Genomic DNA, 20686 nt, shown 5'->3' on the forward strand with positions numbered 1-20686 from the left:
TCCCCCCAGCCTCTCCTGTGGGCATTAAACCACAGCCGTTCAGAAGGGTCATGTAGATCCGAAATCTTTCTCTCCACAGAGGCTGCCAGACCTGCTGAGCTTTTTCAGCATTTTTTGTTTTTATTTCAGATTTCTAGCATCCACAGTATTTTACTTTTATTAGTCAATCTTTTACTTGTGTGAGTGCCAGCAGCAATCTATTCAAAATCGCCTGTAAATCATATGCGTTCGTATAAGGATGGAACCTTCTCCCCTTCTCTAAAAAAAAAAATTTCAATGATTTTTATTCGAGTAAATTTATGAATATACATACTAGTTCTCCTTCTCCTGGACGGCCGTCATACCGTGCAGTCTACCAGTACAATGATCAGCAATGAGGCCGACCTTGCGACCAGCTGAAGCATCTCTTCTGATGGTTGATGGCTTCCCGATATGCTGCTGGTTACCACCACCAAAAGGATGTTCTACAGGATTCATAGCCACACGACGGCCACGTGGCCAGCAGTTTCTCTTGACCTGCCTTCAGTATGGGTTTGTCAATACGATCACCACCAGCAACAACACCAACAATAGCTCTATTAGCCGAGGAAACAACTTCCTTCAAACCTGGTGGCTACTTGACATGACTTTTCTTAGTCTCAGAATTATTGGAAATTATTGTGACATGGGTACCAGAAGCACGTGCAGGTTTACCATGGTCATCAGGCTTCTCCTCCAGGCAACACACGATGGTACCTTCTGGCATAGGACCCACAGAGAGGACATTTTGAATGTTCAACTGAGCCTTCTTGCGACAGTAGATAAACTGACCAATGTGGATACCCTTCGCTGCAATGAACAACTCAGTCCTTCTTTTGAATCTGTAAGGGTCAAGGAACACTACCTTTGCTAAAGGAGAAGCACGACCAAGGTCATGAATTATATCCTTGGCAACACCCATGACATTCAGCAAAGTCCACAGCTCTCAATTTTGCAGCCCATTCCTGTGTTTCACATGGGCTTTGAAGATCGAACCTCCACCCATTCCCTGGCCTCTGATTACACGGTCCATTATTGTGCACTACCTTGAATGGTTGTCCAGGCAAAAGGAAGCAAAGCTGAGACCAATTATGGTGACCTTCAATTACCTACCTTGCTGAGATGTATTAATTCAAAGAAATCAGATCAGAAACACTTTTATCGAGATACTATACCAAGTATAATTGGCCAATGGGACACCAGATAAATACTTACACAGCTGTTCTGTCTAATTAGTTCTAAATTGCTTGGACAGTAATTATTTACACCTGACAGTAAGCAATTAAAATCCTGACTATTCTTTTTAAACTGGCCAATCAGGAAAACATAGGGTCGCCTAGTGTCATCACTCAATACAAAAGTGCCAAAAGAGTAAATTCCCAAATCATAAAAAAGGAAACTTATTTAATTAAAAAAGAATATTATTCCCTGTATCAGCTGTGTGTTCCAGATCTTAAATTTCAATAAAACCCTGTCTGAAAATTGATTAGCACTCCAAACCTTGTCTACAATAAGTGGAAAACTTTTACAGATGCTTCCATTGCTTTGAGAAATGCCGTGCAGGTCCCCGCTTGAGCCTAGGAATGATCCAGCTGCATAGATATTCAGGGCTTCACGGCCACCACGAGCAAGTGTCCTCCTTCTCCACCTGTGCCATGTCCGCGAGGATGAGGCACAAATGCCGGCCGGTCTCTTTATTGAGACAGAGTCTCCTGCGGTACATGCTGTCTGTCAGCTCATCAAAAAACCAACGTCCCCTGTACACCTTGGGCTGTTGCTGCCACCCCGCCTTCCCCCGGGTTCCTCCTTGGCCTCATGGGCATTGGGCCTTCAGGGTGTGCGGCGGCCCCCTGCACGTAGGGTGCCATCTCCAGCCTGGGTCATCGCCTTTGCCGCCTTCTTCGGTGTCTGCCTGCCCCGGCTACCACAAGAAATGAGGGCAGTTTCTGCAGAATCGACACCAGCAAAAATGTTTTAATTCGGAATGAATTGGAGAAGAAGAGAGACCGACAACCAGTTAGGGCTCCCATCCCGGGACCTTCAAATCCCACAAGCCCCGTCCCTCCACCAGCCTTCATCCTCATCCTGACTCTCCTGCCTTCTCTCAGAATGCTGTCCAACGATCCAGTTGTGTTGGCAAATTTTGCTCTGCACTCTCACTCCTGGCCATATCAGGTGCCCGTAGACCCCAGTCCCCTGCTGGGTACATTAGGGAAGCCATGCCCGGTGTTCCAAGACCCAGATCTTAGCTAAAATTGTCCTTTCCGGCTGCAGAAAAGGAAGGAAACAGTAACAGCAGCTTCTAGGCTTTTGCAGCCACCAGCAGGAGCAAGCAGCAAACACAACCCGCAGCTGTGAAGTGCTCTTACAACTAACAAGCCTAATTCCTCATTTGCAATAGCCTTCAGCTGTGAAGCTAGAGGCTGCTCACAGTCAAAGGGAGTGAAATTGAATTTCAGCATTGGAGGTACAGCAGGGCTCTGTCCTGGACGTGTTTGGGAGGACAGACAGGTTGAAGCTGCAGCTTGCCCCTGTTATGGGTCTCGACAATATTTAAAGATGGCTTGAAGGTCTCATAGACTCAAATCCCCCCACCGACCTCGGGGTGGCTCCTGACCTGGAACACGTCAGCCCCGCAACCAAGGTCATCGCCCCTGCGAGGCTCCCAACTCCTCCCCCTGAGCACTTGGGCAACAGCTCCCATGCCCTTGAGTTGCATGTTGGAAATTGGAAATGGCTTCCCATCTCCTCACTTCCCCTCATTTGCCATTGATCCAGCTTCACATTTTAAAAAAGGAGTACTAAACGACGCCTGTGTGATTTCTCACTGGGGAGTCAGTTAATTCCCAGGAGGCCATTGCATCGACTTCAATCTCATTAATGAGATTGAAATGGTTGCCAATTAGGATGAATGATATGCTCGCCATTTTTGGACGGGATTCGAACTCGCCACCGGGCTGGGTGAATTGCAACTGGCTCGTGCCCGGTGCGAATTGTGATTTTGCAGTTTCCTGCTATTTAACTGCCACACCCAGAACTGCGCCGGGCGCAATGCAGTGGTTAAATCGCGTCCTTGATTTAAGGGCTGGTGTAAATCTCACCTGCAATGTGCTAATTGAACACAATAGCCTTCTAGGTGAACTCCAGCTGCTCATTTGGATGGGCACAAACAACAAAGATTATTACACAAAGTTAATTACAGTATGCTAAAATAAAGATATGTATATAATTAATTATAATTAGGTACATTGGCCATGATCAATGCACGGGGTTACAGGAATAGGGTGGGGAAGTGGTCCTAGGTAGGGTGCTCATTCAGAGAATCGATGCATACTCGATGGGCAGAATGGCCTCCTTCTGCACTGTAGGGTTTCTATGGATTCTATGAATTAAAGGGAACTGGCTGAATAAATGGGCATAAATTCTAACATTTGGACAGATCAAAAATCCTTTATCAAGATTGACGAGAGAGAGGACTAAAAAAGCAAATAGAGAAAAAAATAAAAATAAAGATGCGCGTAAATATGTTTTTCTTTGACTTTATGTATCTAGAAAATGAGACCCTTCAATATTGCTGAATATATACTTAGCAGATTGCATGAAATGTCTTAATGGAGCAAAAATCCATTTACAATAGTATTGAGATTTAAAGTAGTTCATTTCTTGTTCGTTAAGAACTGAAACATGTTGAACACTTGAGTCTCAGTCACTGCCCTTGGAGACCGAAGGACTTGATTTCCTTCAGCCTGCCACTGATTTGAATTGGAGTCGCCCATTATAATTGAATGTGACATGACAGCAAAAGGCAGCTCTGCACTAAAAAGGGAAAAGGCCCTTGGATTTGAAATCCAGCCTGGAGAAATGATATGAAATTTGTCTTTTTGTGACAGTCATGACACCACCAGTGCCAATTTTGGCAGCTCATTGAATTGAGCAACTCACGCTGCACTGCTGGTGACAAGGTTCGACTCTTGCAGCCTCACATCAGCACAGAATATCATGTTTCCTCATCAATTGCCTTCTTTTGTCTACCACTGAAGGTATTTACTCCTTCTTCCTATGTTCTTGCACAGGGTCCCTCTGGCACCTTGACCAAATGTTTGAGGCTTAGCCGTGAGTGTCAGGAAGCTATTCGATGTAGCTCAAGAACGTAAACAAACCCAGTGCTTTCTTCATCTTACTTGCAGCAGGGGTTGCTATGGCAATCAGTTCAATTTTTCCCTTCCTAACTCAGAGGAGCAGAGGCTGGTTTTAGTGCCTCTATCAGTGCCCCAGATATGATCAATGAATTCAGCCTAGATCAGGATTTAACAGGAAGGAGACCTTTCTATTCTGTTTGGTCTGTTACGCAATTTTTAAACTCTTGAACATTATCAAAAGATGAATTGCCTACTGAAGCTCAAATTCCAGTTCCTTTTAAATAGTCCTACTATCATCTCAAATGTATGTTAACTTCAAAAATACATTATCACAAACAGTCAAATTTGGATATTATTTTTTCTGATGTGGACAGGTTAATTCTTTATGCATCTTTACAACATTGATTCTCCTAAGGAAAGGAGAAAGAAGTGAATCTATTGAAAATAAACAGGCTAAAACATGTTTTATTTCTAGGCAGCACGGTGGCACAGTGGTTAGTGCTGCTGCCTCACGGCACCAAGGTCCCAGATTCGATCCCGGCTCTGGGTCACTGTCCGTGTGGAGTTTGCACATTCTCCCCTTATCTGCATGGCTTTCGCCCCCACAACCCAAAAGATGTGCAGGGTAGGTGAATTGGCCATGCTAAATTGCCCCTTAATTGGAAAAAATGAATTGGATACTCTAAATTTAAAAAAAACATGTTTTATTTCAAATAGAGCTCCATAGGTTGAATTGGCAAATCATATATTCCACGATATATTCTGCATGATATTTTACATTCTACAATTTAATCTATATATCCTACTATATTCTGTAACCCAGATAATTTTTTTCAGTTTCACAATATTTCAGGAATTGGTTCTACAATTCTGTGTCTTGCTCCCTTTCAAAGGGCAATGACTGCAATCCAGTGAGTTCTGCTAGGACCCATGTGCATGTGGATAGTGCTTGAGGGCAGGATCACGTTCAGAATCAGCTGTGATGTCTTGCTCAATCTAATAAGTTTGAAAAATTATTTCACAGGACACAAGCGTCACAGGCTAGGTCAGCATTCATTGCCCATCCCTTCAGAAGGTGGTGGTGAGTTGCTTTCTTGAACCTCTGCAGTCCATGTGGTGTAGGTACCACCCAGAGTGCTGTTAGGCCAATATTTCCAAGTCAGGATGGTGAGTGACTTGGAGGGGAACTTGCAGGTGCTGGTGTTCCCAAGTGTCTGCTGCCTTTGTCCTTCTAGAAGATATAGGTCACAGGTTTGGAAGGTGCTGTCCAAGGATCCTTGATGAGTTGTTGCAGTGCATCTTGTATGTTGTAGACACTACTGCTGCTGGGCGTAAGTGGTGAGTTGAGTGGATGTTGAAGGTGATGGATGAGGTGCCAATCAAGTGGGCTGCTTTGCCCCAGATAGCATTGAGCCTCTTGAATGTTGTTGGAGCTGTACACATCCAAAACCAGTGGACAGAATTCGATTGCATTCCTGATTTGTGCCTTACAGATGGCGGACAAGCTTTGGAGAGTCAGGAGACAAAATGCACTCTGCAGAATTCCCAGCCTCTGACCTACTCTTTTAGCCACGGTATTGGCTAGCGAAAGAGAAAATGCTGGAAAATCTCAGCAGGTCTGGCAGCATCTGTAGGGAGAGAAAAGAGCTACCATTTTGAGTCCGGTGACTCTTTGTCAAAGCTAACAGACCGAGAAAGTGGGAAATAATTATACTGTGGAGTGAGAATGAAAGATGAGTCATAGCCACAGAAACCAAGGGGAAAGAGTGCTAATGGCAGTCCCCAGAGAGATGTCAAAGGCCAGACAGCAGAGAAACTAACATCAGCGGGTGAACTGTAGATGTGGGGGGGGGAAGGGGGAAGCAAAGAGGAGAAAGGGTAAGGAAAGGTGGATAAGATGGGAGGGGGGGGGGGGTTAAATATATATTAAGAAAGACAAGAAAGAAAGAAATGGTAAAAGATAGTTAAAATGAAATGGGATGAAAACAAATGGGTCGAGGTGGGGTAGAGCTAATCATCTGAAGTTGTTGAATTCGATGTTGAGACCGGAAGACTGTAGTGTGCCTAACCAGAAGATGAGATGTTGTTCCTCCAGTTTGTGTTGTGTTTCACTGGAACATTGCAGCAGGCCAAGGACAGACATGTGGGCATGGGAGCAGGGTCTTGTGTTAAAATGGCAAGCAACGGGAAGGTTAGGGTCCTGAATGTGCACAGATCAAAGATGCTCAGCAAAGCGAGCACCCAGTCTGCGTTTGGTTTCTCCGATATAGAGGAGACCACATTGGGAGCAACGAATGCAATAGAAAGAGGTGCAAGTGAAACGCTGCTTAACCTGGAATGCGTGTTTTGGGCCTGGGCTGTTAAGCATGGAAGAGGCAAAGGGGCAGGGGTCACACCTTCTGCGATTGCATGGGAAGGTGCCATGGGTGTTGGGAGAGGTACTGGGTGTGGTGGAGGAGTGGACTAGATTGCCTCGGAGGGAACGGTCTCTGCGGAATGCTGACAGAGGGAGTGAAGGGAAGATGTGTTTGGTGGCAGCACGGTGGCGCAGTGGGTTAGCACTGCAGTCTCACGACGCTGAGGTCCAAGGTTCGATCCCGGCTCTGGGTCACTGTCCGTGTGGAGTTTGCACATTCTCCCCGTGTTTGCGTGGGTTTCGCCCCCACAACCCAAAGATGTACAAGGTAGGTGGATTGAACATGCTAAATTGCCCCTTAATTGGAAAAAATTAATTGGGTACTCTAAATTTTTTTTAAAAAGATGTGTTTGGTGGTGGCATCACGCTGGAGTTGGCGAAAATGGCGGAGGATTATGCTTTGCATACAGAGGCTGGTGGGTTGAAATGTGAGAACGAGGGGGACTCTATCCTTGTTCTGGGAGGAGGGGAGGGGGCGAGGGTAGTGGAGCGCACACTGTTGAGGGCCCTGTCAACAACTGTAGGTGGGAAATCACGTTTGAGGAAGAAGGAACACATTTCGAAGCACCATTTTGGAAAGTGGCATCATCAGAACAAATGCGACAGAGGCGAAGGAGTTGAGAGAAAGGGATGGAGTCCTTACAGGGTGTAGGGTGTGAAGAGTTGTAGTCCAGATAGCTGTGGGAGTCAGTGGGCTTGTAGTGGATATTAGTGGATAGTCTATTGCCGGAAATGGAGACAGAAAGATCAAGGAAGGGAAGTGAAGTGCCTGAGATGGACCAGGTGAAAGTGATGGAGGGGTGGAAACTGGAAGCAAAGTTGATGAATTTTCCAGGTCTGGACGAGAGCATGACGCGGCACCAAAATAGTCATCAATGTATTGATAAAGGAGTGTGGGAGGGGACCCGGGTAGGCTTGGAACAAGGAATGTTCCACATACCCCATAAAAAGGCAAGCGTAGCTAGGACCCATGCGGGTACCCATTGCTACACCTTTGATTTGGAGAAAGTGGGATGAGTTCAAGGAGAAGTTGTTGAGAGATAGAACAAGTTTAGCCTGGCAGAGGAGAGTGGTGGTGGATGGGAATTGTCCGGGCCTCTTTTCGAGAAAGAAGCAAAGAGCTCTCATGCCATCCTGGTGTGGGATGGAGGTGTAGAGAGATTGCACATCCATGGTAAATAGGAGGCGGTTAGGGCCTGCAAACTGGAAGCTGTCAACATGATGCAGTGCATCAGAGGAATCCCGGATGTAGGTGGGGAGGGAATGGACCAGAGGAGTGAGGATGGAGTCAAGATAAGAGGAAATAATTTTGGTGGGGCAGGAGCATGCTGACACAATGGGCCTGCCGGGACAGTCCTTTTTGTGGATTTTGGGAAGAAGGTAAAAGCGGGCTGTCCGGGGTTGGGAGACCTGCTTACTGGGGTTGGGGGCTATGAGGGTTGGAAGCTGTAGGGGGAAGGCATCCGGAGGAAATGAGGTCACTAACGGTGTTGGAGATAATGGCTTGATGTTCAGTGGTCTGGCCATGGTCCAGGGGGAGGTAAGAGGAAGTAACGGAGAGTTGGTGCTCTGGATGGCGGTGCCATGATGCACTGGTTCCAGGTTGCCCATTTCAGAGGTCGAGCCCTGGACAGGGCTTGCCCACAAGAGGTGGGTGAGGGGGGCTCAAGGACCCTTGACGAGATACATTGGGGGTACTGAGGCCACAGTGTGGGGGCTCGATTGATCGTGGCTGCCTTTAAAAATGGCGCACCGATCCATGAGTAGCTCAGCTCGCCATGCAGGAAATTTCTTAAAGAGTGGCCTCGACGGGAAGTTCCTTGCCGAGGCCAAAAAGAGTTAAGGTGCCGTTGAATAACAGGGACCTTCATGGTGCTGCAGGCGTTAAAAAACTCCCCGCAGGGCAGCATGGTGGCCTAGTGGTTAGCACAGCTGCCTCACGGCGCTGAGGTCCCAGGTTCGATCCCGGCTCTGGGTCACTGTCCGTGTGGAGTTTGCACATTCTCCCCGTGTCTGCGTGGGTTTCGCCCCCACAACCCAAAAATGTGCAGAGTAGGTGGATTGGCCACGCTAAATTGCCCCTTAATTGGAAAAAATAATTGGCTAATCTAAATTTATAAAAAAAAACTCCCCGCAAACACACCATTCAGCGGACTTTAGTTTGAGTCGGCTGAATCGCAGACTTGGTATTAAATGGAGTAAGTGGTGAGCTGGATAGATAATTGTCTAAGGAACAGGAAGCAAAGAATAATGGTGAACAGATATTTTTCTCACTGGAGTGAAGCACGCAGTGGTCTCCCATAAGGGTCCGTTTCAGGATCATTGATTTCCTTGTTAGATGTAAATCGCCCTGCTGCACAAGGAGTTCAATTTCAAAATTTACAGATGATATAAAACTTGGCAATGTGGGAAATAATGAGCATGGGGGTAGCAGACTTCAGGAGAATATGGGTAGATTGGTGAATTGGACAGACATATGGCTGATGCAAATTAATGCAGCTAATTGTGAAGTCGTTACGAGCATTGAGCACAGAAGCAAGGAAGTCATGTTCCACATTTATGAATCACTGGGTTGGCGTCAGCTAAAGTATTGCACTGAATTTTCAATGCAGAATCGGGAAGCTAATACCGAGATGAATACTGAGTCCCGACCCCACAGCACAGCTATGACGTTCTTGTGGCACAATTTTAAAAAACAAATGACCTATTTGGCCAGGAGGTGAGTTTTGAGCCCAATTTGTGGCGCTGAGTGTCTTCCCAGGACGGGGAAGGTTCTGGGCTGGTGCCAGCCTATGTTGGCTCCCCAGCCTATGTTGAGGCCTGCCACTACCTTGCCGATTAGAACAGGCAGCTGGCCATGGTGGAAGACAGAGGAATGAGGCCCTGGACAAGAAGAGGACAAGCAGCACTCGTGGCAGCTCTAGTAGGCCCACCAAGGAAACTGAGAACAGAATGGAAAGGAATCTCGAACTGATAGGCCTCTCACCAAATTCCTTAATGACCTTTAATGGGCCATTAAACAGCAATGACCCATGTCTCCTGCTGCCCACCTCCCGCCTGGCCCTTTCAAGTTTTAAAACCGTTTGATAAGTGTTGGGATGTCAAGACAACCTCTGGGACCATGATTTTTAATTCCTGTCCGCGACGGGTCCCCACTGTGTCTTTTTGATAACCTGGCCAATATGTTTAATACAGGGCCCACACCTTGGAATTTTTCTTTTTGTTTTTAAATTGAGAGTACCCAATTATTTTTTTTCAAATTAAGGGCAAATTAGCATGGCCAATCCACCTAACCTGCACTTCTTTGATGTGGCGATGCTGGCATTGGACTGGGGTGAGCACAGTAAGAAGTCTTACAACACCAGGTTAAAGTCCAACAGGTTTGTTTCAAACACGAGCTTTCGGAGCGCAGCTCCTTCCTCAGGTGAATGAAGAGGTATGTTCCAGAAACATATATACAGACAAATTCAAAGATGCCAGACAATGTTTAGAATGCGAGCATTTGCTGGTAATTAAGTCTTTACAGGTGCAGAGATAGGGGTAACCCCAGGTTAAAGAGGTGTGAATTGTCTCAAGCCAGGACAGTTGGTAGGATTTCGCAAGCCCAGGCCAGATGGTGGGGGATGAATGTAATGCGACATGAATCCCAGGTCCTGGTTGAGGCCGCACTCATGTGTGCGGAACTTGGCTATAAGTTTCTGCTCCGCGATTCTGCGTTGTCACGCGTTCTGAAGGCCGCCTTGGAGAACGCTTACCTGGAGATCAGAGGCTGAATGCCCTTGACTGCTGAAGTTTTCCTCGACTGGAAGGGAACATTCCTGCCTGGTGATTGTCGCGCGATGCCTGTTCACTCGTTGTCGCAGCGTCTGCATGGTCTCGCCAATGTACCACGCTTCGGGACATCCTTTCCTGCAGCGTATGAGGTAGACAACGTTGGCCAAGTTGCACGAGTATGTGCCGCGTACCTGGTGGGTGGTGTTTCCACGTGTAATGGTGGTATCCATGTCGATGATCTGGCACGTCTTGCAGAGATTGCCATAGCAGGGTTGTGTGGTGTCATGGCCTCTGTTCTGAAGGCTGGGTAGTTTGCTGTAAACAATGGTTTGTTTGAGGTTGTGCGGTTGTTTGAATTGCCCCTTAGTGTCCAAAGTTGTGTATGTTAGGTTGAATTACAGGGATGGGGCAGGGGAGTGGAACTAAATAGGGTGCTCTTTCAGAGGGTCACTGCAGACACTTCAAACAACCGCGCAACCTTAAACAAACCATTTTGGCAGCAAACTACCCAGCCTTCAGAACAGCGACCACGACACCACACAACCCTGCCATGGCAATCTCTGCAAGACGTGCCAGATCATCGACATGGGTACCACCGTTACACATGAGAACACCACCCCCCAGGTACTCGTTACATACTCGTGCGACTCGGCCAATGTTGTCAACCTCATACGCTGCAGGAAAGGATGTCCCAAAGCGTGGTACATTGGCGAGACCATGCAGACACTGCGACAACGAATGAACGGACACTGCGCGACAATGGTTAGGGGCCTCACGGTAGCATGGTGGTTAGCATCAATGCTTCACAACTCCAGGGTCCCAGGTTCGATTCCCGGCTGGGTCACTGTCTGTGTGGAGTCTGCACGTCCTCCCCGTGTGTGCGTGGGTTTCCTCCGGGTGCTCCGGTTTCCTCCCACAGTCCAAAGATGTGCGGGTTAGGTGGATTGGCCATGCTAAATTGCCCGTAGTGTAAAGGTTAATGGGGGGATTGTTGGGTTAGGGGTATGTGGGTTTAAGTGGGATGATCATTGCTCGGCACAACATCGAGGGCCGAAGGGCCTGTTCTGTGCTGTACTGTTCTATATCTAATCATCAGGCAGGAATGTTCCCTTCCAGTCGGGGAACACTTCAGCAGTCAAGGCATTCAGCCTCTGATCTCTGGGTAAGCGTTCTCCAAGGCACCCTTCAGGATGTGTGACAACGCAGAATCGCTGAGCAGAAACGTATAGCCAAGTTCCGCACACATGAGTGCGGCCTCAGCCGGGACCTGGGATTCATGTCGCATTACATTCACCCCCCACCATCTGGCCTGGGCTTGCAAAATCCTACCAACTGTCCTGGCTTGAGACAATTCACACCTCTTTAACCTGGGGTTACCCCTATCTCTGCATCTGTAAAGATTTAATTACCTGCAAATGCTCGCATTCTAAGCATTGTCTGGCATCTTTGAATTTGTCTATATATTTGTTTTTGGAACCTACCTCTTCATTAACCCGAGGAAGGAGCAGTGCTCCGAAAGCCAGTGTTTGAAACAAACCTGTTGGACTTTAACCTGGTGTTGTAAGACTTCTTACTGTGCACTTCTTTGGACTGTGGGAGGAAATTGGAGCACCCGGAGGAAACCCATGCAGACATGGGGAGACTGTGAAAGGTCCCCACAGATAGACGCCCCAGACCAGAATCAAAATTGTGTCCCTGGCGCTATGAGGCAGCAGTGCAAAAGAACTACAGGGTGTCATAAGTGTGCAATTCTGATGTTACAGATTTTTTTTTTTTTATAAATTTAGATTACCCAATTATTTTTTCCAATTAAGGGGCAATTTAGCATGGCCAATCCACCTACTCTGCACATTTTTGGGTTTTGGGGGCGAAACCCACACAGACACGGGACGAATGTGCAAACTCTACACGGACAGTGACCCAGAGCCGGGATCGAACCTGGGACCTCAGCGCCGTGAGGCGGTTGCGCTAACCACTAGGCCACCATGCTGCCCATGTTACAAATTTTAAAGGCAACTGTTTTAAAGGTACATTTCCATTTGCAAACCATTATACTGAGTTTAAAAGCCTTTTACAAAACAGAAGTACGGGCAGCCAACCTGGTACTTTTCTGCGTTAGTTAAAACCTTTTCAGACTCATATATCTCGAGTTGGCTTCAGAGAGTCATTAAAATTCAAAAGAACCCTCTAGGGGTGTCCATTCAATCTTCTAAAAGGTGTGAAAACGCTTTTACTTCTGAGGGAACAAGGGACAGAAGGGACTTCAAAGGGCCTCAGCATAATTAACTTCTTTGCCTGGTGAAATTAACTCCTTGGAAGCTGACACAGCAGCGATTTTTGTGTTTTTAGAACTGTATAAGGTCTAGCTGAGAACAGCCATTTTGCGTAGAATCCCAGGAAGAACTCTGAGGTACCACATTAGATAGGATTCTTGGCCAAGGGGGGACAAAAAGGAAGATATTAAGAGATCAACTGTTGTTCTGCTGAAAGAGTCCAGGCAATCTGCAAGTGCCATAAATACAGAATTAATGAGGAATGGGAAATCTTTTAATCTCTTTCCCAAAAACCTGTTGACATTCTGAGCCCACCAGAAAAAGCAAATCTGTGAACATTCAACTGCAGAAGCCATTGCAGTCTCTTAAAAAGCCTTCAGTTTCAACACCTTGCGTAGCACGGTGGCGCAGTGGGTTAGCACTGCTGCCTCACAGTGCCGCGGTCCTAGGTTCGATCCCGACTCTGGGTCACTGTCCGTGCGGAGTTTGCACATTCTCCCCGTGTTTGCGTGGGTTTTGCCCCCACAACCCAAAGTTGTGCAGGGTAGGTGGATTGGCCACGCTAAATTGCCCCTTAATTGGAAAAATGAATTGGATACTCTAAATTTATATTTAAAAAAAAGTTTCAACATCTTCACTCCAGAAAGAAGGAATTCAAACAAGAGCCCACAACGATATCTCTGACTGATTTGAAATTGGATCTTTAAGTATCTTTTTTTTCTTTATCTGCATTTTAATCATTGTGTCTGTATTTATTCAAATTTTCAACGATTTTCAACAAAACACTCCAAACAGAAAAAGGAATAAAGCACAAAACAAGCAAAAATTATACATGGGCTTTCCAACAAAATACAATAACCCCCATTTAATAAATAAACCTGCCAGTAAGGAAAACGCCCCACTCTAATCTAAACAAAAAAGAAATACCAACCCCCCCCCCCCCCCCCCCCCCCCCCCCCCCCCCCGGGTTGCTGCTGCTGTTGACCTCCACCTAACGTTCCGCTAGGAAGTCTAGGAACGGTTGCCACCGCCTGGAGAACCCCTGCACAGACCCTCGCAAGGCAAACATTATCCTTTCCAGCTTGATGAACCCTGCCATATCGTTAACCCAAGCTTCCACGCTTAGGGGCTTCGCATCCTTCCACATTACTAGGATCCTCCGCCGGGCTACCAGGGACACAAAGGCCAGAACACCGGCCTCTTTCGGCTCCTGCACTCCCGGCTCATCCGATACCCCGAATAATGCAATCCCCCCGCTCGGCTTGACCCGGGTGTTCACCACTTTGAACATAGTTCTCGCAAAGCCCCTCCAGAACCCCTCCAGCGCCGGGCACGTCCAGAACATATGGGCCCGATTTGCTGGGCTCCCCGGCACCTCCCACACCTGTCCTCCACCCCAATAACCCTTCTCATCCTCGACCCCGTCATATGCGCCCTATGAACAACTTTGAACTGTATTAGGCTGAGCCTAGCGCAAGAGGAGGAGGAATTAACCCTACTCAGGACATCAGCCCACAGATCCTCATCCAGCTCCTCCCCGAGCTCCTCCTCCCACTTGCCCTTTAACTCCTTCACCGAGGCCTCCTCCACTTCCTGCAGTTCCTGATAGATCGCCGAGACCTTGCCTTCTCCAACCCATACGCCCGAAATCACCCTGTCCTGAATCCTTCGTGCTGGGTGCAGCGGAAATTCCCTCACCTGCCGTCTCACAAACGCCCTCACTTGCATGCACCTAAAAGCATTCCCGGGAGGTAACCCAAATTTCTCCTCTAGCCCCTAGGCTCGCAAAAGTCCCATCAATGAATAGGTCCCCCATTCTTTTAATCAATGCCCGATGCCAGCTCAGAAACCCCCCATCCATCCTACCCGGATCAAACCTGTGGTTCTCTCGTATCGGGGACCAGACCGAGGCCCCCACCTCGCCCCTATGTCACCTCCACTGCCCCCAGATCTTCAGAGTCGCCGCCACCACCGGAGTCGTGTTGTACCTTGTCGGCGGGAGTGGCAACGGTGCTGTCACCAGTGCCCCCTGACTCGTACCCACACAAGACGCCACCTCTAGCCTCTTCCACGCCTACCCCTCTCCCTCCATTACTCTGCTTTTAGCTTATTTAAGGCTGCTTCGCTGCTGGTCATTTTAAAAGTGAATTATTCACAAATTAAAAGGGGGCTATATACATAGACACACAAATTATTCGTTCATGGACCACTTTGAGGAAATACCTGTAATGGGCAGTGGGAGAGGCCACATCCAAAGGAAGGCACAAACAGAGGGAGCTTTAAACTTGAGAATTTGAAACAGAGTGGGAATTCGGTGCAGAGCGGGAAGTGGTGCTCTTTGCTTTTTCTCCTTGTTGTGTAACTTTAAATCTTCAGAGAAGGTTCTTGCCCTGCTGTAGCTGAGGCTACAAGGGAGAGAACTGATTGGTAAGTGGGTAAGGTTGGCAAGTCTTTACATCACTGAGTTTGAAATTACGTTTAGTGGTTTGTAATCTGTAAGGGCTACTGATTATAAATTACTTTCAGACTGAGGTAATAAGGAGGGTTAGGCTCCAGGGAGCAGGGAGGGAGGAGCATCGAACTCAGTGAGAATAAAGAAATTTACCCCGGGGATTCCACTGAAGCTGAAAAAAACCTGAACAAGTGACATCACAGGAAAGCTGTGACCTGACTGGCAGATCGGGGGCTGGTTTCTCCGACCCTCCACACTGGAGTCGTGCCCGGCGCGGGGGCAGAAAATAGCCATTCACGCCGGAGATCCGACGCTTCCGCCATTCTCCGTGGACCCACCAGTCGCGCCCGCGCGGTCGACATGGCGCTGGTCAGGGGGCCGTTGGAACACCCCAACACCCGCTGGAGTGGTTTACATCTCGTACCACCCGGTGGGAACTCGGACCCGCGAGCGCGGTGGCGGTCTGGTGGGGCGCGGGGGGAATCTGCGGTGGCCAGGCCCGTGATCGGGGGCCAGCGGTCGGCGGGCCATCACAATCTGGGGGGACCTACCTTACTCCACGCGGGCCCGCTGTGTGGCTCCGCCATGTCAGCGGCACAAACGCCGAAGTGGGCCACTGCACGCATGCGCGGACCCGCTTGCGGCCACCGTGCACATGGTGGCTGCAGACGGTCTGGACAGCAGGGCCCCGCCAGCAGCCAGAGCTGCGGGATTCACGCCGGGGCCCTGCTAGCCCCCTGGAAAACGGAGAATCACCCCGGACTTTCAAAAAAAAGTCTGGAGTGATTCTCACCTGCTTTCTGGTGGGCGTGGGGACTCAGTCCCCAAAAGGGAGACTCCCGCCCAGGGAATCCGTGCTAAATTTGAAAAACATATTGCAAAACAAATTAACAAATTAATTACCTAAGTAGAGAAGGCTGAGCAGGCCTGTAGCTGTAGCTGCATGATGTGGGAGTTGGCAGATCCCATTGCAAGATGCAGTGACCACATCTGCAGTAAGTGTTGGTTGCTTGAGGAATTTCAGCTCAGAATTGATGAGCTGGAGTCTGAGCTTCGGATACTGCGGCACATCTGGGAGGAGGAGAGTTGCCTGGACGCTTTGTTTCAGGAGGCGGTCACACCCCGTAGATTAAGTACCTCAAATTCGGCCAGTGGTCAGGGACAGCAGGGTGTGACTGCGAGTGTGGCAGGTAGAGGGATCCTTAATTCAGGAATGGAGGAGCCTCAGCTCTAGACCTTGTCCAACAGCTACAAGGTAATTTCTCCCTGTATGGATGAGGAAAAGGACTGTAGGGAGAATGAGCTAACTGACCACTGCACCACTGCACAGGAGGCCATTCAAGCGGGGAGGGTGTTGGCGGGGGAGCAAAAATCAAGTGGTAGTTGTAGGGGATTTCATATATATATTTTAATTTAGAATACCAAATTATTTTTTCCAATTAAACGCCAATTTAGCATGGCCAATCCACGTACCCTGCACATTTTTGAGTTGGCGGCGGGGGGGGGGGGGGGGGGGGGGGGGGGGGGGTGTGAGATCCACGCACGGGAAGAATGTGCTAACTCCACATGGACAGTGACCCAGGGCCGTGATCAAACCTGGGTCCTTGGCGCCTTGAGAGGGGATTCTATAATTCGGGGGATTGATGGTATCCTTTGTAAGATGGATCAAGAGTCCCACATGGTTGCCTGCCCGTTGCCAGGGTGAGGGGCATCTTGGAAGTGTGGAGGAACAGAGGGATCTTGGGGTCAACGTTATTAGGTCCCACAAAGTTGCCACCCAGGTTGATAGGGTTGTTAAGAAGGCGTATGGTGCGCTGGCTTTCATTAACGGGGGATTGAGTTTAAGAGCTGTGAGGTTTTACTGCACCTTTGTAAAACCCTAGTTCGCCCACACTTGGAATATTGTGTCCAGTTCTGGTCGCCTCATTATAGGAAGGATGTGGATGCAGTGGAGAGTGTACAGAGGAGATTTACCAGGATGCTGCCTGGACTGGAGGGCATGTCTTATGAAGAAAGGTTGAGGGAGATAGGACTTTTCTCACTGGAGTGACGAAGGAAGAGAGGTTACTTGATAGAGGTGGACAGTGCGATGAGAGGCATGGATAGAGTGGATAGCCGGAGACTTTTCCTCAGGGTGGAAATGGCTGTCATGAGGGATCATAGTTTTAAGGTGATTGGAGGAAGGTATAGGGGAGATGTCAGGGGTAGGTTCTTTACACAATGCATTGCCAGCAGAGGTGATGGAGTCAGAGTCATTGGGGACATTTAAGCGACTCTTAGACAGGCACATGGACAGCAGTAAATTGAAGGGATGTAGGTTAGGTTGATCTCAGATTAGGATAAATGGTCGGCACAACATCGTGAGCTGAAGGTCCTGTACTGTGCTGTACTGTTCTATGTTCTACGTTCTATCTCTGACAGGCTTGAAACAATATTGGAGGGGGAGGATCCAGTTGTTGTGGTCCACGTTGGGACAAACAACATAGGTAAGACTAGGAAGGGGACCTGTTGGGGGATTATCAGCTACTAGGAACTAAATTAAAGAACAGGGCCGGGATTCTCCCCTGCCCGGCGTAGCGGGGGGTTCCGGCGGGATGGAGTGGCGTGAACCACTCCGGCGTCGGGCCGCCCCAAAGGTGCGGATTTCTCTGCACCTTTAGGGGCCAAGCCCTAACATTGAGGGGCTAGGCCCGCGCCGGAGTGTTTGGCACCCCGCCGGCCGGCGGGAAAGGCCTTTGGCGCCACGCCAGCCGGGGCTGAAGGGACTTCGCCAACTGGCGGAAGTCCGCGCATGCGCCAGAGCGTCAGCGGCTGCTGACGTCATCCCCGTGCATGCGTTGGGGATGGGGGTCACTTCCGCGTCCGCCATCGTGAAGACTATGGCCAACGTGGAAAGAAAAGAGTGCCCCCACGGCACAGACCCGCCCGCCGATCGGTGGGCCCCGATTGTGGGCCAGGCCACCGTTGGGGCACCCCCCCTGGGCCAGATCGCCCACCCCCAGGACCCCGGAGCCCACTCGTGCCGCCTGGTCCCGCCGGTAAGGTAGGTGGTTTGATTCCCGTCGGTGGGACCGGCATGACAGCAGCTAGACTTTGGCCCATCACGGGCTGGAGAATCGCCCGGGGTGGGGGGGGGGCTGACAGGCGCGATTCCCGCCCCCACCGAATCTCTGGTGCTGGAGACTTCGGGAGACGGCCGGGGCAGGATTCATGCCGCTCCCCCGCAATTCTCCGACCCGGCGGGGGTCAGAGAATCCAGCTCCAGGTTCTCAAGAGTTATAATCTCCTACCCGAGATTACTCGAGCCGCGTGCAAATTGGCACGGGGTGAGAAAATTAGGGAAGTAAACACGTGGCTAAAGGAGTGGTGCATTGGCATCAGTATTGGAACAGGAGGAATCTGTATCATTGGGATGGCAACACGGTAGCAGTGGGTAGCACTGTCGCTTCACAGTTCCAGAGTCCCAGGTTTGATTCCCAGCTTGTGTCACTGTCTGTGTGAGTCTGCACATTCTCCCTGTGTCTGAGTGGGTTTCCTCCGGGTGCTCCGGTTTCCACCCACAAGTCTGAAAGACATGCTGTTGGGTTAATTGGACATTCTGAATTCTCCCTCAGTGCACCCGAACAGGTGCCAGAATGTGGCGACTAGGGGCTTTGCACAGTAACTTCATCGCAGTGTTAATGTAAAACGACTTGTGACAATGAAGGTTCTTCTTCTTCTTCTTATTGTTCACTTGATCCTATCTAGGACCAGTGTTCCAGCAGAAAGGATAAATCGGGAGGTCACAAGGACATGAAACTAACAAGTGGGGAGGAAGGGAAGGGTAAAACTACGGAAATATAATGGTTAATGGGGAGCAAAGCAGCAGGTTAGCATTGGGGAGGTAGATTCAACTACATGGAAAATTATGAAAAACGTCAAAGGGAAGAAGCTATCCTAGATCTGGTCCAATGTAATGAGACAGAAATAATTAATGATCTCATAGTTAGGGATCCTCTCGAAAGGAACGATCACAGTATGGTTGACTTTAAAATACAGATGGAGGGTGAGAAGGTAAAATCCAATACCAGTGTCTTGTGCTTAAACAATGGGATGAGGGAGGAGTTGGCTAAGGTAGACTGGGAATAAAAACTTTATGTTGGGACAATTGAGGAACAATGGAGGACTTTCAAAGCGATTTTTCACTGGCCAGTTAGCTTAACATCTGTAGTGGGGAAAATGCTTGAATCTATCATTTTATTTTATAAATTTAGAGTACCCAATTCATTTTTCCAATTAAGGGGCTATTTTAGCGTGACCAATCCTCCTACCCTGCACATCTTTGGGTTGTGGGGGCGAAACCCATGCAAACACAGGGAGAATGTACAAACTCCACACCGACTGTGACCCAGAGCCGAGATTGAACCTAGGACCTCGGCGCCGTGAGACAGCAGTGCTAACCACTGCACCACCATGCTGCCCTTGAATCTATCATTAAGAAATAGAGAGGCACGTGGATAGAAATTGTCCGATTGAGCTGACACAGCATGGGTTCATGAAAGGCAGGTCATGTTTAGCTAGTTTATGAGCCTATAGTTACCCCCCTTTTGTCTATCTCCTTTTTTAAACAGTGACATCACATTTGCTGTGTCCAATCTGCCGGAACCTCCCCCTAGTCGAGCGCATTTTGGTAAATTACCACGAGCGCCTCTCTTTTAGTATCCTGGGATGCATTCCATCAGGGCCAGGAGACTTGCCTACTTTTCGCCCCATTAGCTTGCCCAACACAAACCCCTTAGTGCTAATGATCGTTTCTAGGCCTTCAACTGCCATAGCTTCCATGCAACAGTTATTGGCATATTATTTATGTCTTCCACTGTGAAGACCGACACAAATACCTGTTAAATGCCCCAGCCATTTCCTCAATTCCCATTATTACATTCCCCTTCTCATCCTCTAAGGGACCAATGTTTACCGTAGCCACTCTTTTTCATTTTATGTACTTGTAGAAACTTTTGCTATCTGTTTTAATATTCTGAGCTAGTTTACTCTCGTAATATATCTTACTTTTCTTTAAAGCTTTTCTTCATGTCTTACTGTTGACCTTTAAAGATTTTCCAATTCGTGGCCAGCACAGTGGCGCAGTGGGTTAGCCCTGCAGCCTCATGGCGCTGACGTCCCAAGTTCAATCCCGGCTCTGGGTCACTGTCTGTGTGAAGTTTGCACATTCTCCCCGTGTTTGCATGGGTTTCGCCCCCACAACCCAAAGATGTGCAGGGTAGGTGGATTGGCCATGCTAAATTGCCCCTTAATAGGAAAAAATGAATTGGGTACTCTAAATTTATTTTTTAAAAGATTTCCCAATTCTCTAGTTTCCCACTAATCTTTTCCACTTTGTATGCATTTTATTTCAATTTGATACGTTCCTTTATTTCTTTAGATATCTATGGCTGATTATCCCTTTTCCTACAGTCCTTCATTTTCACTGGTATATTCTTTTGCTGAGCACTGTGAAAAATCGCTTTAAAAGTCCTCCATTGTTCCTCAATTGCCCATCATAAAGTTTTTTCTCCCAGACACTGGTATTGAATTTTACCTTCTCATCCTCCATCTGTATTTTAAATTCATCCATACT

The 20686-nt window shown here is 48.4% G+C and overlaps 1 pseudogene; it reads right to left on the minus strand.

Moving 5' to 3' along the window:
* Nucleotides 1-312: 312 nt before the first annotated feature.
* Nucleotides 313-1051, minus strand: LOC119977455 (annotated as a pseudogene).
* Between the last annotated feature and the right edge of the window lie 19635 nt (nt 1052-20686).

Source organism: Scyliorhinus canicula, chromosome 1 (genome assembly GCF_902713615.1).
Source record: "Scyliorhinus canicula chromosome 1, sScyCan1.1, whole genome shotgun sequence".
In the NCBI taxonomy this organism is placed as follows: Eukaryota; Metazoa; Chordata; class Chondrichthyes; order Carcharhiniformes; family Scyliorhinidae; genus Scyliorhinus; species Scyliorhinus canicula.